General features: G+C 45.6%; 1 protein-coding gene across 2 annotated transcripts in view; it reads right to left on the bottom strand.

Annotated features, from left to right (window-relative positions):
- Positions 1-13,974, bottom strand: part of LOC119970555 (xanthine dehydrogenase/oxidase-like) — a 225,224-nt gene extending 211,250 nt beyond the window's left edge. Inside the window, exons 1-2 of one of the 2 annotated variants that reach the window (XM_038805371.1) lie at positions 13,895-13,974; positions 5,195-5,325 (exon numbers count right to left, since the gene is read on the bottom strand). The gene's annotated coding sequence lies outside the window, so the exon portion shown is untranslated. The remainder of the gene's footprint in view (positions 1-5,194; positions 5,326-13,894) is intronic. The other variant, XM_038805370.1, reaches the window with a different exon arrangement.
- Positions 13,975-25,410: the final 11,436 nt, after the last annotated feature.

The following is a 25,410-nucleotide window of genomic DNA, read 5'->3' as shown; positions in this document are numbered from 1 at the left end:
GACCAACCTTATATACAACATGGTATCAGCCCCATAGTTAGCAGGGGGAGCTCATACTCCTCAAGGTACATGGGGAAAAACAATAAACCCAGCCCCATGTGTCCGTGCAGGCTAATACAGTTATGGTCTTTTGAGCCAGGAGTCCAGACTGGGACCTTCCCACCCAGTTATAATATCAACTGGGATTGTAACACTGTTCATTGTTCATACTTTAATAACACTCATTCTTAAATACTTTCTTAAATATTGAATACATGTCTTCCTACTGCAGTGACGTGCCAATGGTTGTAGATCATGGACTGCTTTCTGTTACTTGAGGCCATAATATACAATATAAATAATAATTCAGTGTGTTCCCTACCAACACAAGATGGCCACTGAGACCCATCTGCACATGTGCAGAAATATAGTGATGATGTCACTCGGCTGTCCCAGCCTGCTCGTGACCCCAGCACATGCATCAATGCCATCACCATGCACATACATGGTCTGCCGGTATTGTTTCTGGAATAAAATGTTTTTTTTATTTGTTCACAGGATGGAGTTATGTTAGTCATTTCTCATAATTAACTCTTTTAACTTTAGATATTAAAGAAACTGGAAGTATTTTTAGGCAAATTCACAGGAAAGAAAATCATTTTACATTGATGCTGCAGCTGTTGTGTGAAGGCAGTTAAATCACAGAACAATATGTTTCACCAAACACCCCAGATTAATCCTATTTCTATCAAATTATGTCATTCCTCTCCAATATTAGTTATCCTGTAAAATGGTCACTTGACCTAGAAGTGATGTGCCGTATACTTGTGGCAGCAAAGGATCCTGGTTGACACAATTTATTTTTATTTTTAAACATTTCATTAAGGCATTTTATAATAACAAAAGTCACAAGTACAGATATAAACATAGTTCAACACATAACACACTCCTCCATCTCCCACAGTTCTCGCCTAAGCTAGACCGACACAGTCTAACTCCCTCCCCCCTAGTTCCCTAACTGCCCCCCACCCCCCGTTTATTGAATCGGCTGATGGTTCAATTTTCTCTGAAGAAGTCGATAAATGGCTGCCACTCCGAACGAACCCTAATGCTGAACCTCTCAGGGCGAACTTGATTTTCCCAAGCCTGAGAAACTGAGCCATGTCACTAATCCATACCCCTGCTTTCGGGGACTCTGAGTCTCTCCAGGCTGGTAAGATTAGTCTCCGGGCTACCAAGGAGGCATAGGCCAAAACATCAGCCTCTCTTGCCCCCGGGTCTTCCGACATTCCAAAAATTGCCACCTCTGGACTCTGAGCCACCCTGACCTTTAACACCCTGGACATGACATCTGCAAAACCCTGCCAGAATCCCCTGTGCTTCGGGCATGCCCAAAACATATGGACATGATTTGCGGGCCCTCCTGCATATTGCCTGCACATGTCCTCTACCCCAAAAAACCTGCTCATCCGGGCCACCGTCATGTGTTCCCGGTGAACCACCTTGAATTGTATCAGGACATATTGACTCTGCCCAGGGCATCCTCCCACAGATCCACCTCCAACTCCTTTCCCAGCTTTTCTTCCCATTTACATTTTGTCTCCCCTACCTGGTTTCCTCCCACTCCACAAGTTCTTTGTAAATTTCCTATACCTTCCCCTCTCCCACTCCCCGTTCTAGAAACTACCTTGTCCTGTGTCCCCTGTGGCGGAAGGAACGGAAAGGTAAAAACCTGCGTTCGCACAAAATCTCTTACCTGGAGATATTGGAGTCCATTCCCTCCTGGCAATTTAAACTTCACATCCAGATCCTCCAGACTGGGAAAGCTCCCATCAATAAACAGATCCCCCAGCCTCTCAATACCCGCACTCTGCCACCTCCAAAACCCCCCATCCATCTTCCTCAGCACAAACCGGTGGTTACCACAGATTGGAGCCCACATCCAACATTCACTAGTACAAAAGGTGAAATCACACAGGATCAGGTGTGAGCTGGCAAGATGGATACAGAACTGGCTAGGAGAGAGTAGCAATGGAAGGGCGCTTTTCTGATTGGAGGGCTGTGACTAGTGGTGTTCCGCAGGGATCAGTGCTGGGACCTTTGCTGTTCGTAGTTTGTACAAATGATTTGGAGGAAATTGTAACTGGTCGGATTAGTAAGTTTGCAGATGACACAAAGGTTGGTGCAATTGCGGTTAGCGATGAGGACTGTCAGAGGTTACAGCAGGATTTAGATCGTTTGGAGACTTGGGCGGAGAGAGGCAGATGGAGTTTAATCCGGACAAATGTGAGGTAATGTATTTTGGAAGGTCTAATGCAGGTAGGAAATATACAGTGAATGGTAGAACCCTCAAGAGTATTGACAGTCAGCGAGATCCACGTGTACAGGTCCACACTGTAAGGGGCAACACAGATGGAGAAGGTAGTCAAGAAGACATACGGCATGCTTGCCTTCATTTGCCAGGGCATTGAGTATAAGAATTGGCAAGTCATAGTGCAGCTGTATAGAACCTTAGTTAGGCCACACTTGGGAGTATAGTGTTCAATTCTGGTCGCCACACTACCAGAAGGATGTGGAGGCTTTAGAGAGGGTGCAGAAGAGATTTACCAGGGTGTTGCCTGGTGTGGAGGGCATTAGGTGTGGAGGGCATTAGCTATGAGGAGAGGTTGAATAAACTTGGTTTGTTCTCACTGGAACAACGGAGGTTGAGGGGCGACATGATAGAGGTCTACAAAATTATGAGGGGCATAGACAGAGTGGATAGTCAGAGGCTTTTTCCCAGGGTAGAGGGATCAATTACTAGGTGGCATAGGTTAAAGGTGCGAGGGGAAAGGTTTAGAGGAGATGTACGAGGCAAGTTTTTTTTACACAGAGGGCAGAGAGTGCCTGGAACTCGCTGCTGGAGGAGGTGGTGGAAGCAGGGATAACAGTGACGTTTAAGGGGCATCTTGACAAATACATGAATAGGATGGGAATAGAGGGATACGGACCCCGAAGTGCAGAAGATTTTAGTTTAGACGGGCAGCATGGTCAGCACAGGCTTGGAGGGCCGAAAGGCCTGTTCCTGCGCTGTACTTTTGTTTGTTCTTTGATGCTACCTCTACCCCCATATGCTTCCACCATTGTCCCCAAACTCTCAGGGCCGCCACTACCACTGGGCTTGTGGAGTACCGGGCCGGTGAGAACGGCAGAGGTGCCGTTACCATTGCCCCCCAAACTTGTGCCCTTACCTGATGCCGCCTCCACCCGCTCCCACACCCACCCCTCCCCAATTATCCACTTCCCAATCATGACTATATTTGCCGCCCAGTAGTAGTTCTTAAAGTTCAGCTGTGCCAGCTCTCCCTCCCCTCAGCTCCGTTCCAGCAACACTTACTTTACTTGCGGGGTTTTACTTGGCCACACAGACCCAGATATCACCCTATTCACCCACTTAAAAAAGGCCTTTGGAATAAAAATAGAGAGACACTGAAAAACAAACAAAAATCTTGGGAGAACTGTCATCTTTACAGTCTGTACCCTCCCCGCCAGTGACAACGGGAGCATGTCCCCCTCCGGAAGTCCTCCTTCATTTGTTCCACTAATCGGCCCAGATTTAATTTGTGGAGCTGCTCCCATCTCTGTGCCACCTGAATACCCAAGTACCGAAAACTCCTTCCCACCATGTTCATAGAATTTGATCATAGAATTTACAGTGCAGAAGGAGGCCATTCAGCCCATCGAGTCTGCACCGGCTATCCCCATAACCCAGTAACCCCACCCAACACTAAGGGCAATTTTGGACACTAAGGGCAATTTATCATGTCCAATCCACCTAACTTGCACATCTTTGGACGAGGAAACCGGAGCACCCGGAGGAAACCCACGCACACACGGGGAGGATGTGCAGACTCCGCACAGAAAGTGACCCAAGCCTGAATCGAACCTGGGACCCTGGAGCTGTGAAGCGATTGTGCTATCCACAATGCTACCGTGCTGCCCACATGTTAAATGTCAACTCCTCCAGTCTCCTCTCCTGCCCCCCTCGCTTGGATCACAGAAACCTCACTTTTACTCATATTCAATTTGTACCCCGAGGACCGGCCAATTCCCCTAAGATCCGCATAATCTCCCCCATTCTCCCTATCGGGTCAGAAATATATAGGAGTAGGTCGTCTGCATATAGAGAGAACCTGTGTTCCAAACCACCTCGGACTACCCCCTTGCAGTCCTTTGACGCCCTCAGCTCCATCGTCAATGGCTCTACAGCCAAGGCAAACAACAGTGGGGAGAGGGGACATCCTTGCCTCGTACCCCGGTACAATATTGTGGTGGTATGATTTGCATAGCTGTCTGCCATTGGTGCAGAACACTGGCTTACCATTGGCCCTGGTCGGTCATGTGCCTCTCGACCGATTGGTTGAGACCAGTCATGTGACGGCTCCCCGATTGGTCGAGAGGCTGAGTTAACCCCACCTCCAGAGTGAGGTATAAATACCCAGAACGCCTGGCAGTCGTCCATTTACTGTAGTCGACCGCAGGGCTAACTTCTAGCTTATTAAAGCCTAACTTTTGTACAGCAACTCGTCTCGCGTTCGATTGATGGTTCATCAAATATAAAATAGTCCGAGCTCACCCAGTTTGTCCGCACACTCACCACCGGTGCCTGGTACAGCAACCAAACCCAGTCTATGAAGCCCTGCCCAAACCCGAATCATCTCAGACCCTCCCACAAATATTTCCACTCCACCCAAAGGCCTTCTCCGCGTCCACTGGTTGACACAATTAAACACAGACCGTGGGCACAATTAAACACAGACCGTGGGCACAATTAAACACAGACCGTGGGCACAATTAAACACAGACCGTGGGTACAATTAAACACAGACAACCAAGCTTCTTCAAAACAATGTAATTTTTCACATAGGCTGCTTTTGCTACCATCGCCTTTACATCATTGCGAGCGACAGTGTAGGCAGCAGTCAGGAGCCAGAGATGGTACCGCTTAGATTATCATTGCTGTGTCTTAGGTGGCTTTTTATATCTTATTTGCCTTGTTTTGTTTCTTTCTTATTGGCTATTTCTGGAATGGAATTAGCTTATTTAGTTTACAAATTTATAAACATATAAATAGCTGGCAGGGAACTGCCCTTGATCTGTGGAGCCTATTTCCATACAGAGCAAAGCTCATCCCGATTAAATAACATGAAACACTAAATTGAATAATTTCAATTACCGTCTGCTGAAATAATTTAACTTGCCACCAGTGCTGAGCTGATACTGGCGTGAGATTGACTCCAAACTGCCTTCATGCTGAGAGTTGAGCCTCGATAGCCCCCACATTCATATTGTACTTTCTGGCATATTCTGTGATGTGTGGTCAGAGGAAGACAATTATTTTTCAATCGGTACATTCACTCAAATAAAACTCCAATGCACTGCTGTACAATAATGCTCGAGGTAAGCAAGATGTTTTTTTTGTTTCTAGATCAGGGCCGAAGGGCCTGTTCTGTGCTGTACTGTTCTATGTTCTATGTTCTATCATGCCGGATCTGGCTGACCTGCAATCATGTACTATTACAACAACAATTTATACAGCATCTTCAACATAATAAAAACATCACTATGCACTTCACTGGAGTATAATCAGACAAAAATTAACATGTAGACAACAGATTCACCAGGACAAATAGATCTGGAAACAACATCCAAACCCGGGGCGGGGGCTAGGCAGCTGAAGGCATGGCCACATAAAGGGATGCACATAAGGCTAGAGATTAAAGAAGCACAGTTCTTGGGAGGTTTCTGGGCTGGAGGAGATTACAGAGAAATGGACAAACTAAGGTAGCATTGTGGATAGCACAAATGCTTCACAGCTCCAGGGTCCCAGGTTCGATTCCGGCTTGGGTCACTGTCTGTGCGGAGTCTGCACATCCTCCCCGTGTGTTCGTGGGTTTCCTCCCACAGTCCAAAGATGTGCAGGTTAGGTGGATTGGCCATGATAAATTGCCCTTAAATGTCCAAAATTGCCCTTAGTGTTGGGTGGGGCTACTGGGTTATGGGGATACGGTAGAGGTGTTGATCTTGGGTAGGGTGCTCTTTCCAAGAGCCGGTGCAGACTCGATGGGCCGAATGGCCTCCTTCTGCATTGTAAATTCTATGACTAATTCTATGACTATGAAGATAATTTTGATAGAGAGCTACTGGTGTGCTGGGAACCAACATCAGTGTGTTGGGTGAATGGGACTTGATCGGAGTTAGGATATAGTCAGAGTTTTTGATGAGCTCAAGTTTATTGAGGATGCAGATGGGAGGTCAAAGAGGGCAGCATTGGAGTAATTGAGTCTGGAGGTAACAAAAATCATGGATGAGAGTTTCAGCATCAGGGGTATAGACAGGCAAAATGGTATTAGTGGAATTGGGCGATCTTAGTAATAAAGAGGGTATGAGATCAAAAGCTGAACTCGGGGTCACATTGGATGCTACGGGTGTGAAAAGTAAAGAAAGGCTGGCATTTAAATAGAATCCGCCCACCATGGAAGCTGGTGGAATTTGAATTCCGTTAATAAATCTCACTTACGAAGTTAGACTCGGTGCTGGTGACCATCATTGCTTGTCATTAAAAACCCATCCTTTTTTCATTCAGATGTGGGAATCGCTAGTTGGGCCAGCATTTATTGCCCATTCCTAATTGCCCCTTGAACTGACTGGCTTGCTCGGTTTTGTGCCACGAAGAGTCCAGCACGCGTTTGTAGAGTCAAACAGAAAATAACTTTCTTTTCCAACAATATTTACACAGCACCAGCATTCACTACTGGTTCTCTCTCTCTAGCCGGTGCCACACTGGCCAGCTCTATTTATACAGCTGAAAGGTTAACGATTATATCCCCCCCACCCTCCCATTGGAGCAGTTCATATGCCTCAAGATTTAATGGGGCAACCAATTGTCCCCAACCAGTAAGATTATCATAGAATTTACAGTGCAGAAGGAGGCCATTCGGCCCATCGAGTCTGCACCGGCTCTTGCAAAGAGCACCCTACCCAAGGTCAACACCTCCACCCTATCCCCATAACCCAGTAACCCCACCCAACACTAAGGGCAATTTTGGATACTAAGGCAATTTATCATGGCCAATCCACCTAACCTGCATATCTTTGGACCGTGGGAGGAAACCGGAGCACCCGGAGGAAACCCACGCACACACGGGGAGGATGTGCAGACTCCGCACAGACAGTGACCCAAGCCGGGAATCGAACCTGGGACCCTGGAGCTGTGAAGCGATTGTGCTATCCACAATGCTACCGTGCTGCCCAATGCGGGCAGGTTATAACACTGGGCCATTTCTGAGGGCAGTTCGGAGGCCTGGAGTCAACTGTAGGCCACACCAGACAAGGGTGGCAGATTTCCTTCCCTAAAGGACATTAGTGAACCAGATGTTTTTTTTTACAACAATTGACAATGGATTCACACGAATCATTAGGTTTTGAATTCCAGATTTTTACTGATTCCAAATTTCACCATCTGCCATGGTGGAATTCGGAGCTGTGTCCCCAGAGCATGACTCTGGGTCTCTGGAGTACTGGTCCAGTGACAATACCACTACACCACTGCCTCCCCCTTTAGGGAAGGAAATCTGCCACCCTTACCTGGCCTGGCCTACATATGACCTCAGTCCCAAAGGAATGTGGTTGACTTTTAATTGCCCTCTACAATGGCCTTAGCAAGCAACTCAGTTCTTAGGCAATTAGGAATGGGCAACAAGTGCTGGCACTTGCCAGACATGCCCACGTCTCATGAAAAAAGAAAAAAATGTACCGAGTTAAGCATCATCAATAAACAGTTACGGTTCATCCATACAAGTCTCGACTACTTTGTGAGCCCGACTGAACATACAACATGTCGTCAGTTATTGGAAAAACCCAGAACCTCAGAAGCTGGAGTAGAAATTCTAAAGTTGGAAAATTAAAGGAGCAGCATTCTGACCTGACTGAAAGCATCTGAAGTGAAGACACAGAGAGGGATTGCCTGAAATAAACGCCATTGCAGAATTGGAAGCTGAAGGAAGAAACCCCACTGTGCATCTGAGGACTCCACAAAATCTCGTGGAGGGACATGGTGAATGGCCACAGAGTGATGAGTCAGAGGACCGAGCAAGCACGAGCAAAAAATTCAGGTTGAAGTCAGGACTATTTTGAAAAGCTTCAGTCCCGACAAGCACCACGACCACAACCGGCCCCAGTCAGAATTGCTGCCATACCACATGCCGGCCAAGCTTGTAAGAAAAAATGGTTTCTACAGCTTCATCTTTAAAACCTGGACAGCATTTGAAGCTGTGTTTACCTGAACTTTAAAGCAAACATGGACACAAAAATCAACATTACCAGACCAATTTGGATGATCCAAGTGCCAGACCAAACACAAAGGGTGGGATTTAACTAAATGGGAACAAAGTCCCATAGCGAGCACATTGAGCCAGTGACAATACAACTACCCCACTGCCTTCCCAGCGGAGATCAGTATTGAATGGCGCTTGCCAGAAGTCTCGGAGGCGAAGAAGATAGATCTCATGCCTCGGGTACCTTGGGAATCTGCACATTAAAGTGAGACTAGTTGTCTCGCTATACAGATTTGCTAAAAAGTGGTCCTACCCACAATGGGTGGGATTTACATCGCACATCCAGCGAGATCGCGTTGGATCTCTCGAGACATTGAGCACCACATAGATCCCGGGAGTGGGGTCTCCCGACTTCTATCGGCCACGCTGCACTGCAGCAAGCTGCTTGTCTTACGGTCATCGCACCCAAAATTAGAAACTTTGGCAAAAAGGATTCTGAAGATACATGATAGCTTCAGGATTAGATAAAAAGTCAAGTCAATACACAATTTTATTCAGTAGGTCCGATTACCGATAATATTATTGCACGGCACAGAATAAACAAATCTTCAGATAAAATTTGATGCAGTTCTAAAATAATTCACTAGGTATTTTAATCTAAGGAGCAAAATGTGAGAGGGTAAAGTTCAACAAACGTAGCCAACAGCCCAAACTAATTACACAGATTGGCTCCAAGTCAGAATTCATAAGGGCCAGAATTGTTGTTGCAGTTGCTGACATACTACAAGCCAAGAAAGATCAACTCTAGAAATGGCCATCCAAATAATCAGACAGTCTGAAATCCACCAACAACATCAATCTATTTAATGTGTCGAAAGCAGCCATTATACAGAGCATGAATCAAAGACTAATAGAGATTACAAACCAGAGAACGTAATACCCAAACAGACCACAAGAGGGTGCACAATTATGTCAGCATTGTGGAGCCAGATGACCTCACAGGCAGGAGCAACAATCACTGAGCAGTTGCTCTTCTGCAACCAAGTGATGTAAAGCCACAGCACCCACACAGCCAGAGGATCTCAAGGACCCATGAAAGGTCAGGGGGCTGAGTTGAGTATGGTTGCCATTACAAAAGAGATGGTGCTAAAATAGCTAAAAGGTCTTAAAATTGACAAATCTCCTGGCCCCGATGGGCTACACCCTAGAGTTCTGAGGGAGGTGGCTGAAGAAATAGCGGAAGCGTTGGTTGAGATCTTTCAAAAATCACTGGAGTCAGGAAAAGTCCCGGACGATTGGAAGATCGCTGTTGTAACCCCCTTGTTCAAGAAAGGATCAAGACAAAAGATGGAAAATTATAGGCCAATTAGCCTAACCTCGGTTGTTGGTAAAATTCTAGAATCGATCGTTAAGGATGAGATTTCTAAATTCTTGGAAGAGCAGGGTCGGATTAGAACAAGTCAACATGGATTTAGTAAGGGGAGGCCGTGCCTGACGAACCTGTTAGAATTCTTTGAGGAGGTGACAAGTAGGTTAGACCAGGGAAACCCAGTGGATGTGGTCTATCTGGATTTTCAAAAGGCCTTTGATAAGGTGCCACACAGGAGGCTGCTGAGTAAGGTGAGGGCCCATGGTGTTCGAGGTGAGCTACTGGCATGGGTTGAGGATTGGCTGTCTGACGGAAGGCAGAGAGTTGGGATAAAAGGTTCTTTTTCGGAATGGCAGCCGGTGACCAGCGGTGTCCCACAGGGTTCAGTGTTGGGGCCGCAGCTGTTCACCATATATATTAATGATCTGGATGAAGGGACTGGGGGCATTCTAGCGAAGTTTGCCGATGATACGAAGTTAGGTGGTCAGGCAGGTAGTGCTGAGGAAGTGGGGAGGCTGCAGAAGGATCTAGACAGTTTGGGAGAGTGGTGCAGGAAATGGCTGATGCAATTCAACGTGAGAAAATGTGAGGTCTTGCACTTTGGAAAAAAGAATCCAAGCATAGACTACTTTCTAAACGGTGAGAAAATCCATAATGCCAAAGTACAAAGGGATCTGGGAGTGCTAGTCGAGGATTCCCTAAAGGTAAACATGCAGGTTGAATCTGTGATTAAGAAAGCGAATGCGATGTTGTCATTTATCTCAAGAGGGTTGGAATATAAAAGCAGCGATGTGCTACTGAGCCTTTATAAGGCTCTGGTTAGGCCCCATTTGGAGTACTGTGTCCAGTTTTGGGCCCCACATCTCAGGAAGGACATACTGGCACTGGAGCATGTCCAGCGGAGATTCACACGGATGATCCCTGGAATGGCGGGTCTAACATATGATGAACGGCTGAGGATCCTGGGATTGTATTCATTGGAGTTTAGAAGGTTAAGGGGAGATCTAATAGAAACTTACAAGATAATACATGGCTTAGAAAGGGTGGATGCAAAGAAACTGTTTCCGTTAGGCGAGGAGACGAGGACCCGTGGGCACAGCCTTAGAATTAGAGGGGGTAAATTCAGAACAGAAATGCGGAGACATTTCTTCAGCCAGAGAGTGGTGGGCCTGTGGAATTCATTGCCGCGGAGTGCAGTGGAGGCCGGGACGCTAAATGGCTTCAAGGCAGAGATAGATAAATTCTTGATGTCGCGAGGAATTAAGGGCTACGGGGAGAATGCTGGTAGGTGGAGTTGAAATGCCCATCAGCCATGATTGAATGGCGGAGTGGACTCGATGGGCCGAATGGCCTTACTTCCACTCCTATGTCTTATGGTCTAAGTAGAAGTACCACATCAGGAAGTAACCATACTATGCTTCTTGGTTTCATTTTTCCCTGGCACTGCCAATCACCTATTAATGAGGAAGAGAACTAGCTGCTCATCCACCCTACCCGCAGGGCCAGCTAGAGTTGGGTGTTAACCAAAATACAGGACTCATCTCAACCTGAGGCCAGATGCAATACCCAGCCTCTCAGCACGTCCCAAATATGTGCCTTCCAGAAGGGACATCCCAAAGTTCAGGATTAACAGGATACCAGCCACAGGACCGGACTTGACCTAGCCCAGCACCTCACAACAGACAAGAATTGATATCTCCAGTACACCCCAACACTCACAATCCAGCCAGACTTGCACCTCTCCAAGCCCATCCAGGGCAGTGCACCGACCCCATGTATACTGAAGAAAAGAAAAGGATGATTACACCAACTCTAACTGGTCCTGCGGGTAGTACGAGGGGCGGGGGGGGGGGGGGGATTCCCACCTCCTCGGTATAACCTACTCACCCAGATGAAGAGAGGAGGGGAAAAAAAACAGAGAAAACCCAAAGTAAATAACAAAAGATATCAACCATCACCCAGCACTGTCAGGAAGGATACAGAGACCAATCTCCCTCTTCAATAGACCAGCCAAGGATTAACCAAAACCACCTCACCATGTGCCACCACTCATACCCTCCCATCCTAATAGCTCGGAGAAAAAAAAGACCCAGAGGAAAACATCCAACCTCATGAAAGAGCCAGTAGGAACTCAATCCTCCCCAGGTTACATAATCTGCCCAGACCATCGAAGGAGAATAGCGTAGATTCTTCAATTCAAAATAACAAAAAAACAAATAAAAACCTGAGTTAGCTCGAACCAAGGCGTGAGCCTCAACCTTAGTGACGACTTAACTAACCCTATCATCCAAACCTCCACCCCACCATCCACCCATCACCCCGACCTGGCCTCACTCATGTTCGTATAAGGTAAGCAGTGTGTCAAAAAAGCATTCAACTCCCATAACCACAAGTATTACAACACAATGACAAAAGGCATGAAACTGCACAGAACACATTTCAAATAATCTGCTCAATATGATTTTTACTAGAACAGAATAACAGTCGACACTCGCCCTCGTGCTCACATCTTACATGCCCTTGCAGGAGAAAAGATAACACTAAATATTAAACAACTTAAATCACAAGGAAGTAATGTCCAGAATTATGGAGGAATTGCAGGGGGGCACCATCTACGTTGCTTGAGAAGGCCGAGACCAAGACGGGATCAATAAACCCTCCTCAGGATCTCTCAAGCATTCCAATGAATAAAGCACCTTCTGGGACTGGGAAAAAGTACCATCCACAGTGTGATGTAAAGAGACACATAATAATCTGTATTGATGTCATAAGTAGGCTTACATTAACACTACAATGAAGTTCCTGTGAAAGTCCCTAGTCGCTGCACTCTGGTGCCTGTTCGGGTACACAGAGGCAGAATTCAGAATGTCCAATTCACCTAATTCTTTTGGGATATGACCTGTGACAAGAGTCAGTTGTGGACTGAACAGAGGGACCTGTACAGAAGCAAGCATGGCGACACCTTATGTGTATAGTTATAGAACATAGAACAGTACAGCACAGAACAGGCCCTTCGGCCCTCGATGTTGTGCCGAGCAATGATCACCCTATTCAAACCCACGTATCCACCCTATACCCGTAACCCAACAACCCCACCTCCCCCTTAACCTTACTTTTTTAGGACACTACGGGCAATTTAGCATGGCCAATCCACCTAACCCACACATCTTTGGACTGTGGGAGGAAACCGGAGCACCCGGAGGAAACCCACGCACACACGGGGAGGACGTGCAGACTCCGCACAGACAGTGACCCAGCCGGTCATATGTTGTCAATACATATTTAATGTTCACCCATATAAAACACAAACCTCTTCATGGGACCCAGTAGAGGTAACAATTTATACATTTGATTCTCTTTCTCTGGGGAGAATGCTGGGAGGTGGAGTTAAAATGCCCATCAGCCATGATTGAATGGCGGAAGGGACTCGATGGGCCGAATGGCCTTACTTCCACTCCTATGTCTTATGGTCTTATGGTCTCTTTGATCTGGTATGTGATAGTTGTGGTCCTGGACGCAAGTTGTTTGAGGCCACACTGTTAACATTAATCCTTTATACTACAATACACTATTATACTAGGACTCTATACTACAATGCGATTAAGTACAGCAATTTAGTCCAGGGAAGCAAGGGGTGGTCGGATCTGTATCAACCCGGTTTGCAAATGCTGCTGCAACTCGCTAGACCTCTCCCCATCCCCCATCACGTGGTGTTTACTGTGTCAGTATCGAGCCCAAGTTATTACGCCTTGTTCAACTGGAGGGAACCCGGTGAGATTAATCACCACACTGACGAGAGTTTCCTTAAATGTCAGTGAAATAGTTTGGTGTCCCAGTCTCTGGGAAGCGGCAGTATCAGTGGGTGGACTCAAAGGGACGCCATTCGCCTGGTCTGATGCCCAGATTAAAGGGCTTTATTTTTCAACAACTGAGTAAACAACTCTTGTTCAACGTCCAATTTGATTTTCGACAACACGCATTATCAGCGCATTGTCACGAAACGGAAGATTTCAGAATTAAACCAAATTGAGATAAACATGTTATGCAAACGCTACATAATACAAATTGCTGAGGGGGTGGGGGAGAGATAGAGAATGAAACACAATCCTCATAAAACGTTCCGTTCAAGCCGGGACACTTTGGTCTGCCGGAGAAAAGCAAAGGAATGCAGTTCAAAAGTGATCATTGGTGATTTACAGAGCAGCAAGCTGTCAGTGCAAGTGTTACTTACGCTTGAAGAAAGTCCTCCACTCTGCAGCGAACTTCAGTCCGCAGTCACTGTTATCTCACTGGCAGCTTCTGGTGCAAGTGCTGAGAAGAGGAAGGAGCAAAGTTAACACTGTCGCTACTGCACTGCCATCAAGTGACAAAGTTAACCTGGGCGGGGAAAGAGGACTGAGAGGAACTCTTGGGAAGGATGTCACCAGTCAGTCAATTCATTGTGGCAAATGGAATAAGATTTGTCAAACAAAACACATGGCACACAGGCTAGGCAAATGGAGCAAAAATCACAAACTCTTAATGCCCAACTTAATTTATATAATTTGCCATTGCTCTGACTCGCTCCCTTTCCTGGGTGAGAGCAAATGGTGGTCACACTCTGCAGCCACTCCTGAAAGGTCTCCCAGTCAATGACAGCCAGATACTGTTGAGAAGCCATATAGAACATAGAAAAATACAGCACAGAACAGGCCCTTCGGCCCACGATGTTGTGCCGAACCTTTGTCCTAGTTTAATCATAGATTATCATAGAATTTACAGTGCAGAAGGAGGCCATTCGGCCCATCGAGTCTGCACCGGCTCTTGGAAAGAGCACCCTACCCAAGGTCAACACCTCCACCCTATCCCCATAACCCAGTAACCCCACCCAACACTAAGGGCAATTTTGGACACTAACGGCAATTTATCATGGCCAATCCACCTAACCTGCACATCTTTGGACTGTGGGAGGAAACCGGAGCACCCGGAGGAAACCCACGCACACACGGGGAGGATGTGCAGACTCCGCACAGACAGTGACCCAAGCCGGAATCGAACCTTGGACTCTGGAGCTGTGAAGCAATTCTGCTATCCACAATACTACCGAGCTGCCCATAAGAACAAATTAATCTACACTCCATTATTCTACCGTAATCCATGTACCTATCCAATAGCCGCTTGAAGGTCCCTAACGTTTCTGACTCAACTACTTCCACAGGCAGTGCATTCCATGCCCCCACTACTCTCTGGGTAAAGAACCTACCTCTGACATCCCCCTATATCTTCCACCATTTACCTTAAATTTATGTCCACTTGTAATGGTTTGTTCCACCCGGGGAAAATGTCTCTGACTGTCTACTCTATCTATTCCCCTGATCATCTTATAAACCTCTATCAAGTCGCCCCTCATCCTTCTCCGTTCTAATGAGAAAAGGCCTAGCACCCTCAACCTTTCCTCGTAAGACCTAATCTCCATTCCAGGCAACATCCTGGTAAATTCCTTTGCACCTTTTCCAAAGCTTCCACATCCTTCCTAAAATGAGGCGACCAGAACTGCACACAGTACTCCAAATGTGGCCTGACCAAGGTTTTGTACAGCTGCATCATCACCTCACGGCTCTTAAATTCAATCCCTCTGTTAATGAGCGCTAGCACACCATAGGCCTTCTTTACAGCTCTGTCTTGAGTGACAACTTTCAAAGATCTATGAACATAGACCCCAAAATCTCTCTGCTCCTCTACATTGCCATAACCCTACCATTAACCCTGTGTTCCGCATTCATATTTGTCCTTCCAAAATGGACAACCTCACACTTTTCAAGGTTAAACTCTGTCTGCCACTTCTCAGCGCAGCTCTGCATCCTATCTATGTCTCTTTGCAGCCGACAACAGCCCTCCTCACTATCTACAACTCCACCTGTCTTCGTATCGTCTGCAAATTTACTGACCCACCCTTCAACTCCCTCATCCAAGTCATTAATGAAAATCACAAACAGCAGAGGACCCAGAACTGATCCCTGCGGTACGCCACTGGTAACTGGCTCCAGGCTGAATATTTGCCATCCATCACCACTCTCTGACTTCTATTGGTTAGCCAGTTCATTATCCAACTGGCCAAATTTCCCACTATCACATGCCTCCTTACTTTCCTTACTTGCTGCCTGAATGATTGGTTAACATTTAACATTACACACCATTGTCGATTTGTGGAAAAGGTATCAAGCAATGTGTAGAATGAAAGAGTTTTGATCCTCTGCAACTTGCTGGACAATTTATGTCAATCTGCTATTTGTTCTCACTGTGAAGCTCCCATTTTGAACAGCAGAGCAGAGGGATCTAGCAAACTGCCGGTGGACAATGGTATCCCCCACAACCTTTCCCAACGCCCACTGAGACTCTGAACAGCCAATCGAGAATGGGCCGAGAAATGTGAGTGGGGAACGATTTCTAGGCGTGTCGCGAACATAAGGCAAAATTAAAAATCAGGAGGCGGCATGGTGGCGCAGTGGTTAGCACTGCTGCCTCATCACGCTGAGGACTCGCGTTTGATCCCGGCCCTGGGTCACTTCCGTGTGGGGTTTGCACATTCTCTCCATGTTTGCATGGGTTTCTCCCCCACAACCCAAAAATGTGCAGGTTAGGTGGATTGGCCACGCTAAATTGCCCCTTAATTGCGAAAAATTAATTGAAATGAAAATGAAATGAAAATCGCTTATTGTCGCAGGTAGGCTTCAAATGAAGTTACTGTGAAAAGCCCCTAGTCACCACATTCCGGCGCCTGTTCGGGAAGGCTGTTACGGGAATCGGACCATGCTGCTGGCCTGCCTTGGTCTGCTTTCAAAGCAAGCGATTTAGCCCTGTGCTAAACAGCCCCTTAATTGGGTACACTAAATTTTTATTTTTTTAAAATTGAAAATCAAACAGAAAAGTTTTTATAAATCGTGCGCAAAAGTGTAAATCAAGTGGCGTGAACAGTGGTGAACTGAGCACAGTACAAAAGTCTTTCTTTGTTTTAACTATGAAACACTAACAGCGAAATAGTTAACAGCATGTTTTACAAGACTAAAAACTTTCAAAGCTCTTTAGCTGGTTTACCTCACTCGGCTAAATCGCTGGCTTTTAAAGCAGACCAAGCAGGCCAACAGCACGGTTCAATTCCCGTACCAGCCTCCCTGGACAGGCGCTGGAATGTGGCGAATAGGGGCATTTCACAGTAACTTCATTGAAGCCTACTCGTGACAATAAGCTATTTTCATTCATTTTTCATTTCATTTTCATTTCATGTAATTATTTAACAGCAACATCAAGAATATTAAATAAGAGGAGAACAATTATGAAAGCACAAGAACCTGAAGCTTGTTTGAGGGCGAGTTGTGAGGCAAACACCCTCTTTCATTCTGAGAAAAGCAAATTTCTACGGATGCTGGAATCCAAAACAAAACAGAAAATACTGGACAATCTCAGCAGGTCTGGCAACATCTGTGGAGAGAGAAGGGAGCTAACTTTTCAAACCTGGATGACTCTTTCGGCAACTGCCTTGCCCCTTCCCTCCATGTGCACAATCCTTACCCAGGCCATAGCCTCTGCTTCCAACACTTTGGCTGGGATCCGGGAGTTTGGAGTTGAATTCCAGATATAATCCCAGGGGATAAAGAGGACAAGTGGGTTATGACTACAGGCCTATTATTGAAGCATCATCCCATGGCAGCCACAGAACTGAATTTTGCAGATGCTGGCTCTTAAGTAGAGCAATCCAGTCAGGCCCATTCTGCCACTTTATCCCCATACCCCTCAAGTTTATTTCCCTCAGATGCAAGAACACCAAGAATTAGGAGGAGGAGTAAGTCATTTGGTCCTTCAAGCCTGCTCTGCTATTTGGTAAGATCATGGCTGAGCTGATTGTGGTGTCAACCCTACTTCGTGCCCTTTGCCCAGAGCCCTCTATTCCCTTGCTGATCAAAATTCTACCCAACATCCTGTGAGCCATCATCAGCAAGATTATACTTGAGCACCATCTGTAACCCAATGCCTGGCATACCCCCCGACTCTACCATTACCGCAAAGCCAGGGGTAAACCCTGGTTCAATGAAGTGTGCAGGAGGGTATGCCAGGAGCAGCATCAGGCATATCTAAAAAATTAGCTGTCACCTCAGTAAAACCATAACACAGAACCACTTGAATGCCAAGCAGCATAAACAGCAAGTAATTGACATAGCTAAGCAATTCCACAACCAATGGATCGGGTCAAAGATATCCAGTCCTGACACATGCAACCATGAGTAATGACACCACAAGAGAGAAAATCCAACCATCTCTCCTTAACATTAAATCGCATTACCATCACTGAATTCACCTTGACCAACATCCTGAGGGTTACCGTTGACCAGAAGCTGAACTGGACTAGCCACATACATACTGTGACTACAAGAGCAAGTCAGAGGTTGTGTATCCTGTAGTGAGTAGCTCATCTCCTGACTCCCCAAAGCCTGTCCAGTATCTACAAGGTGCAAGTCAGGAATGTGGTGGAATACTCCCCCTTGCCTGGATGAGTCCAGCTCCAACAGCACTGAAGAAGTTCAACACCAGAACATCATCCAGGACAAAGTAGCCCATTTGATTTGCATCCCTTCCACTAAGATTCAATCCCTCCACCAATGATTCAGAGTAACAGCAGTGTGTACCATCTACGAGACGCACTGCAGGAACTCAAAGCTACTCAGGCAACACCTTCCAAATGCACTGCCACAACCATCTAGAAGGACAATGGCAGCAGATACCTGGGAACATTACCCCTTGAAGTTCCCCTCCAAGCCACTCATCATCCTGACTTGGAAATATATTGTCGTTCCTTCACTCTCACTGGGCAAAACCCTGGAAATCCCTTACTGCATTGTGGGTGTACCTACACCTCAGGGACTGCAGCGGTTCAAGAAGGCAGCTCACCACCACCTTCTGAAGGAAAACTAGAGATGGGCAATAAATAGAACCATAGAATTTTTTGTGAGGGCCACGAAGAATCCAGCATGCGTTTGGACAGTCAAATGGAAAGGAACTTTTATTTACACAGCACCAATAGTTCACTACTGATTCTCTCTCTCTCTAGCCGATACCAAAGTGGCCAGCTCTATTTATACAGCTGAAAGGTAAGGATTGCTCCCATCCCCTTATTGGGGGAGCTCATATTCCCCAAAAGATTGTCATGGGGTAACCAACTGTCCCCAGTCAATTGGATCTGGACAGGTTGTAACATCTGTTCTCTTTCCCCCCTCACCCGCTCCCACCCCCCAGAGCCCAAGGAATCCAAATATCTTGGCAAAGGAGGGAGTCGGACTATATTGACTTCAGGCTAGGCATCATGTGCATGAGGCGCCGGATCGGGTGTCAGATGAGAGATAGCGAACTGCACTTCTGAGACGAATGCCATAACGGCTGCAAGTCCGTGGGCTGTGGACCCGAGGGCTCTGCCTCAAGGTCTGCCTGTTATCTCAGAGTAGAGAACCTCTGTCATCTCAGCGTGCCTATATTTGTGGGGCTCTGTAAAGACCCGGGCAGGCCCTAAGCACGAGAGGCTGATCTCGAGGGTGAGCAGCCACTGTAATAATAATAATAATAATAATTGCTTATTGTCACAAGTAGGCTCCAATGAAGTTACTGTGAAAAGTCCCTAGTCACAACATTCCGACACCTGTTCGGGGAGGCCGGTACGGGAATTGAACCCGCGCTGCTGGCATTGTTCTACATTACAAGTCAGCTGTTTAGCCCACTGTGCTAAACCAGCCCTTGTATCTGGATCCAATAATTGCTGTGACTGGAGAAGTGATTTCCGCGGATGAGGAATCTATCAAAGAAGCGGCTTTCTGGGCTTAGTGTGGTCCAGATGCTTACATTGAATGCAACCTTGAGCTTTCACTTGGTAAGAGATTGGCCTCGTTTGTTAAAGGGTAATGCCGGTGACCCACTGAGCACCGCCAGCAAAATTGAGGACAAACACCAAGTCTCCGAGCGCTCACTGCCGGGACCAGCCAGTGTCGAGAAGAGAAATGCCCCTGCTGTTCCTGATCATGCTGAGGCAGGTACAAAGCCACCGGTCCACTTGGAATTCCGTGGGAGCTACCCCAGTTACTGCATGTGAAGCGGTCCTCTCACAAAACAAAAAATGATGCTGTCCAGGGACCCAGAAGATTGTTTCTCGGGACCCCACTTAAACGTCTGCACTTCTTGCTCCGCCAATCCATTGGAAGCCGATGACATGGAGCGGTGCAAATATTCCATATCCTGTTCACCTTCATAAAACCAGTGAACTCCTCATACGAGGAATGCCGTTGTCAGCACCTCGGGGAGACCATGCGTGCAAAAGGTTAAATGCATCTTCTCTATGGTCCACACAGTCAACCAAAGTCACAATTGAACCCGGGTCCCCATCTCTGTGAGGCAGCAGTGCTAACCATTGTGCCACCATGCCACCCCAAGGCCCGCATTTCATAAATGAAATTTAAAAAAATAAGATATGGCCTGATCATCTCGTGAAAAAAGCATTGTTTCATACAGCTGAACATACAGTACTTATAAAAATGGAATGGATCTCAGCCTGTATAAGCCTATAATTTTATAGTCATATAACGTTGTTGGAAGTGATGGCTTTGAAGTTGCAGAGCTGTCTCAGCCGTTGTGATGGCTCTTTTAGTTGGTATGCTGGAGTCTGAATTCACAGGTAAACTTGGACGATGCAGGTATTAGGGAAATAGATGGTTCTTAATAGAAACATAGAAGATAGTCAATCATTCCAGTCTGCACCACTATTCAGTATGCACCATGATCATGCAAATTCAGTATCCCACTCCCGCTTTCTCCCACTCCCCTTAATCCCTTTAGCCGCATGGGCCATGTCCAGCTCCCTCTTGAATATATCCAATGAACTGGCCCCAACAGCTTTCTGTATCCTCTATCATTCTTCTAAAATTTCCCTTTCAAGAAACAGCAGTGTGTCCCTTATTTAGCCAAGATGATTACAGCAGTTCAATGACTGTGCTTGCTGGAACGTCCCTTTTTGTTGAATGTATGTGTTGGAGTTCTCAACTGGGAGTTCCGTCTTGCTTTGTCAAAGTTTGCTATATTTTAACAGGGAGTAAAGATGGCCATTGTATCGGGTGACCTGGACCAACTGCCAAGTCCTCCTCCAAATAAAGCATTGACAATTCAAACAGCAGACTGTAATCCTTTCTCACACCTGTGGCTTTTATCTTTTCACACCTTACAGTTGCTTATCAGTTAATGTCTTTGTGCTTGAAGAAAAGCTGTCAAAGTCAATGGGTTCTATTTACATTTGTGGATGTAAATTGAATTCAAAGAAGAACGAAGAACAAAGAAAAGCACAGCACAGGAACAGGTCCTTCGGCCTTCCCAGCCTGTGCCGATCATGATGCCTTAACTAAAAACAAAACCTTCTGCCCTTAGTCGGTCTGTATCTCTCTATTTCCTCCCTATTCATAAGAAAAGTGCAGCGGTGTCTTTCACATACTTGAAGAATTACGGTAAATTTGTCAAGCATAATTTCTCCTTCATAAATCCATGTTGACTCTGTCCGATCCTGTCACTGTTTTCTAAGTGCTCAGCTATAAAATCTTTGATCGTGGATTCTGGAATATTTCCCACTACCAACCTCAGGCTTTTTGGTCTATAATTCCCTGTTTTCTCTCCACTTTTTAAAAAGGAAGGTAGAATTATATTAGCTATTCTCCAATCTGTAGGAACTGTTCCAGAGTCCATAGAATCCTGGAAAATGACCACCATGCAGCCACTTTTTCCAGAGCCACTTCCTCAAGTACTCTGGGGTCTAGATTACAAAGCCCAAGAGATTCATCAGCCTTCAATCCCATCGATTTTCCCCAACATTATTTCTCTAATACTGATCTTCTTCAGTTCCTCCCTTTCCTTAAACCCGGTGTTCCCCAGCATTTCTGCTATCTTACACGTATCCTCATTTGTGGAGACAGAACCAAGTATGTATTTAGTTGCTCAGCTATTTCTTTGTTCCCTATAATACATGCCCCTGTTTCTGATTGTAAGGGGCGTACATTTGTCTTCACCAATCTTTTTCTCTTCACATACCTGTGGAAACTTTTATCGTCAATTTTTATGTTCCCTGCAAACTTACCCTCGTACTTTATTTTCCCTGTTTTAATCAATCCCTTGGTCCTTCTTTGATGAATTCTAAACTGCACCCAATCCTCAGACCTGTTTTTCTTGGTCAATTTGTATGCTTCTTCTTTGGATTTTCCTTGTAAGGTGTCTGAGGTTCGGCTCAATGTGTAACACTTCGGCTCCTGACTCAGGAGGCGGTGGGTACAAAGCCTGCCCTGGAGACTGGAGCGTGCACTGTTTTGCCTTTTGGGGCACAGTGTTGCTTCACAGCGCCAGGGTCCCAGGTTCGATTCCTGGCTTGGGTCACTGTCTGTGCGGAGTCTGCATGTTCTCCCTGTGTCTGTGTGGGTTTCCTCTGGGTGCTCAGATTTCCTCCCACAGGTCCCGAAAGACGTGCTGTTAGGTAATTTGGGCATTCTGAATTCTCCCTCCGTGTACCTGAACAGGCACCAGAACGTGGCAGCTAGGGGCTTTTCACAGTAACTTCATTGCAGTGTTAATGTAAGCCTACTTGTGAAACTAATAAAGATTATTATTATTAAGCCATGGATTGGCCACCTTTCCTGTTTTACTATTGTGCCAGACTGGAATAAACAAGTGCAGTTCCCCCACTACTGGCCATGCTAAAATTGTCCCTGAAGTGGAAATGAAAAATCAGATAATCTAAATTTATATTTTAAAAAAAGCTAAGATGGCAGAGATATTGGAAGTATTAGTTGAGTGCTTGGGTCTGTTAGAATCACAAGAGAGCCCTCAAGCAAGCAGTCCAGGTAGTGTCGTGACGTCAGAAGCACTTTCTGGTAGGGAAACATATTTGCAGAGGATTTGGTTGTAGTTCAAGCATGAGGGGGAAATGAAGAAGTTGGAATTAGAGGAAAAAGCAAAAGAGAGAATTTTTTAAAATGGAAATGCAGGGGAAAAGAGGACGAGAGAACTTTTCAAAAGAAAACTGAGTATGTACAAGCCCTACCGAAATTTGAGAAAAAGGATTTGGAAGCATTCTTCACGGCATTTGAGAAACTAGAAACTGAGGTGGAGCGACCAAAGGAAAAGTAGATATTACCCATGCAAACTAAACTGACGGGGCAGGCACAGGAAGATTGCCTTCCCTGCCAACTGGGATCTTTCTAGAATCTAGGGAATTTTGCAAGATCACAAACAATGCATCAACAATCTTCGCAGCCACATCTTTTAAGGCCCTCGGATAAAAGCCATCAGGTCCTGGGGACTAGGCAACCTTCAGTTCTAATAGTTTTTGCTAATAATTCTAATTATTTTAAGTTCCCCACTCCCTTTTACCCCTGATTTTCAAGCATTGTTGGGATGCTTTGTGTATCTTTCACAGTGAAGACAGACACATAATACCTATCAACACTTCTGCCATCGCTGGTTTCCCATTATTAATTCCACAGTCTCCCCCTCTAAGGGACCAATATTCACTTTAGTTATTACTTTTTTAAAAAAAAATTCTTGAAGACACTTACTATTGTTTTTTATATTTCTTGTTAGCTCTCCCTCATCCTCTATTATGGTCCCGGCCCAATTCCAACAGTTAAGATACCTGACAGAAACCCCAATATTTTAATTGAATTTATCAGACTGAGGAAAGGATACTTCGCACCAGGAGTGACTTCACTCACAAATAGGGATACGGTATATTAAAACAAACTTTATTACTAACACAGTATTACTAACTTTAACATCCTAAAGACAAATAGCTTTAAATTACCAGTTGAACAATGCTTTTCCATATAATGAAATAATCTAACACTCAAACAAAACCCGTCTCAGTTGCAATCCAATTTTAAATACAGTTAGCAGACTCAGGAATATTTTCTGTAGACAAATGACTTGGATAAACCACTTTTGAGAAAGAGATATTTTTGAGACTGCTCGAAAGAGAGAGACCTTGACACACTGTTGGAATAATGTAGAATCTCTGGCTGTATTCTTCAGAAACTGCTTCTCAGTTCACCTTCCTGCCAACACTAAACTCTGCCTGCCTGCTAGGGACCTGGTACATCCCCTAATTTCTCCCATTAGTCACATCATCGTATTAAGGGCAAACACAATCTCGAATTATCTACTCCCCAGGGAACCCTCTTTCTATAAAGAAAACTCCATTAACCCATTAACCCAATCTTTTACAAGAGCCACAAAGCCTGGCTTCCACAACACCGCTGCAACGGTTACATACTAACCCAGACTTTTAAACCTTACTGCACCAAATATGTACAACACAATATATCTGAAATTCCTACATTCATCGCAACTCCCTCATTTAATCATTCTTTGCAGGTTTCTAAAATCTGTCCAATCTTCTGAGCTACCACTAACCTTTGCAGCATTGCATGCTTTTTCTTTAAATTCAATACTATCCTTAACTTCCTTAGTTAGGTTTGGGTGATGCATTGTTCTAATTGAGTCTTTCTTTCTCAATGGAATATATCTTTGCTCAGAGTCACAAAATATCTCTTCAAATATCTGCCACTACTTCTCTACAATCCTACCGTTTAACCTATTTCCCCAGCTCGCTTCGCCAACTTTGTACTCATACAAATTATCTTTATTTAAGTTTCAGGCATTAGTTCTAGGCCAACCCTTCTCATCTTCAAACTGAATATTAGTCACTGTTACCTAGAAACTCCTTTACAATAAGATCATTAATTAATCCCGCCTCATTGAAAATAGCTCGTTCCTGGATGACATTAGAATATACAGTCCCAAATGCACTATGAATTCATGTTCCAGGATACATTTGTCAAACTTATTTATTCAATCAATATGAAGACAGCGGCGATATGCTGCATAGTGGTTAGCACTGCTACCTCTTAGCTCCAGAAACCCGGGTTCAATTCTGGCCTTGCATGACTGTCCGTGTGGAGTTTACACGTTCTCTCTGTGTCTGCATGGGTTTCCTCCAGGTGCTCCGGTTTCCTCCCACAGTCCAAAGATGGGTTTGGTGGATTGACCATGCTAAAGTTGCCCTTAGTGTCCAGGGATGTGCAGGTTAGGTGGGGTTGACAGGATGGGGCAGGGGACTGGGCCTGAGTGGGGTGCTCTTTCAGAGGATCGGTGCAGACTTGATGGGCTGAATGGCCTCCTTCTGCACTGTAGGGATTCTATGGTTGTAAGATTAAAATCACTGATAATCATTGCAAGTATCTTTCTTAAAGCCTGCATTATTTCTTCCTGTATACAAAAGAACAAAACAGAACAGGAGCAGGCCCTTCGGCCCTCCAAGCCTGTGCCAATCATGATACCAACCTTAGACAAAACCCTCAGCACTTCCTTGTCCCTCTATACCCATCCTATCCATGTATTTGTCAAGATGTTTTTTGAACGGCGTTAATGTAACTGCTTCCACAATCTCCCCAGGCTACACGTTCCAGGCACTCAATACCCTCTGTAAAAAGAACCTGCCTCGCACATCTCCTCTAAACTTTGCCCCACGGACCTTAAACCTATGCCCCCTGGATACTGACCCCTCCACCCTGGGAAAGAGTGCCTGCCCATCCACTCTATCCATGGCCCTCATAATCTTGTAGACCTTTATCAGGTCACCCCTCAACCTCCTTCTTTCTACTGAAAACAGTCCGAGTATATTCAGCCTCTCCGCATAGCTAA

This window comes from Scyliorhinus canicula, chromosome 8, assembly GCF_902713615.1.
Source record: "Scyliorhinus canicula chromosome 8, sScyCan1.1, whole genome shotgun sequence".
NCBI lineage: Eukaryota > Metazoa > Chordata > Chondrichthyes > Carcharhiniformes > Scyliorhinidae > Scyliorhinus > Scyliorhinus canicula.
Note: the sequence above shows the minus strand (reverse complement) of the source record. Positions and strands in the feature narration are given on the sequence as shown.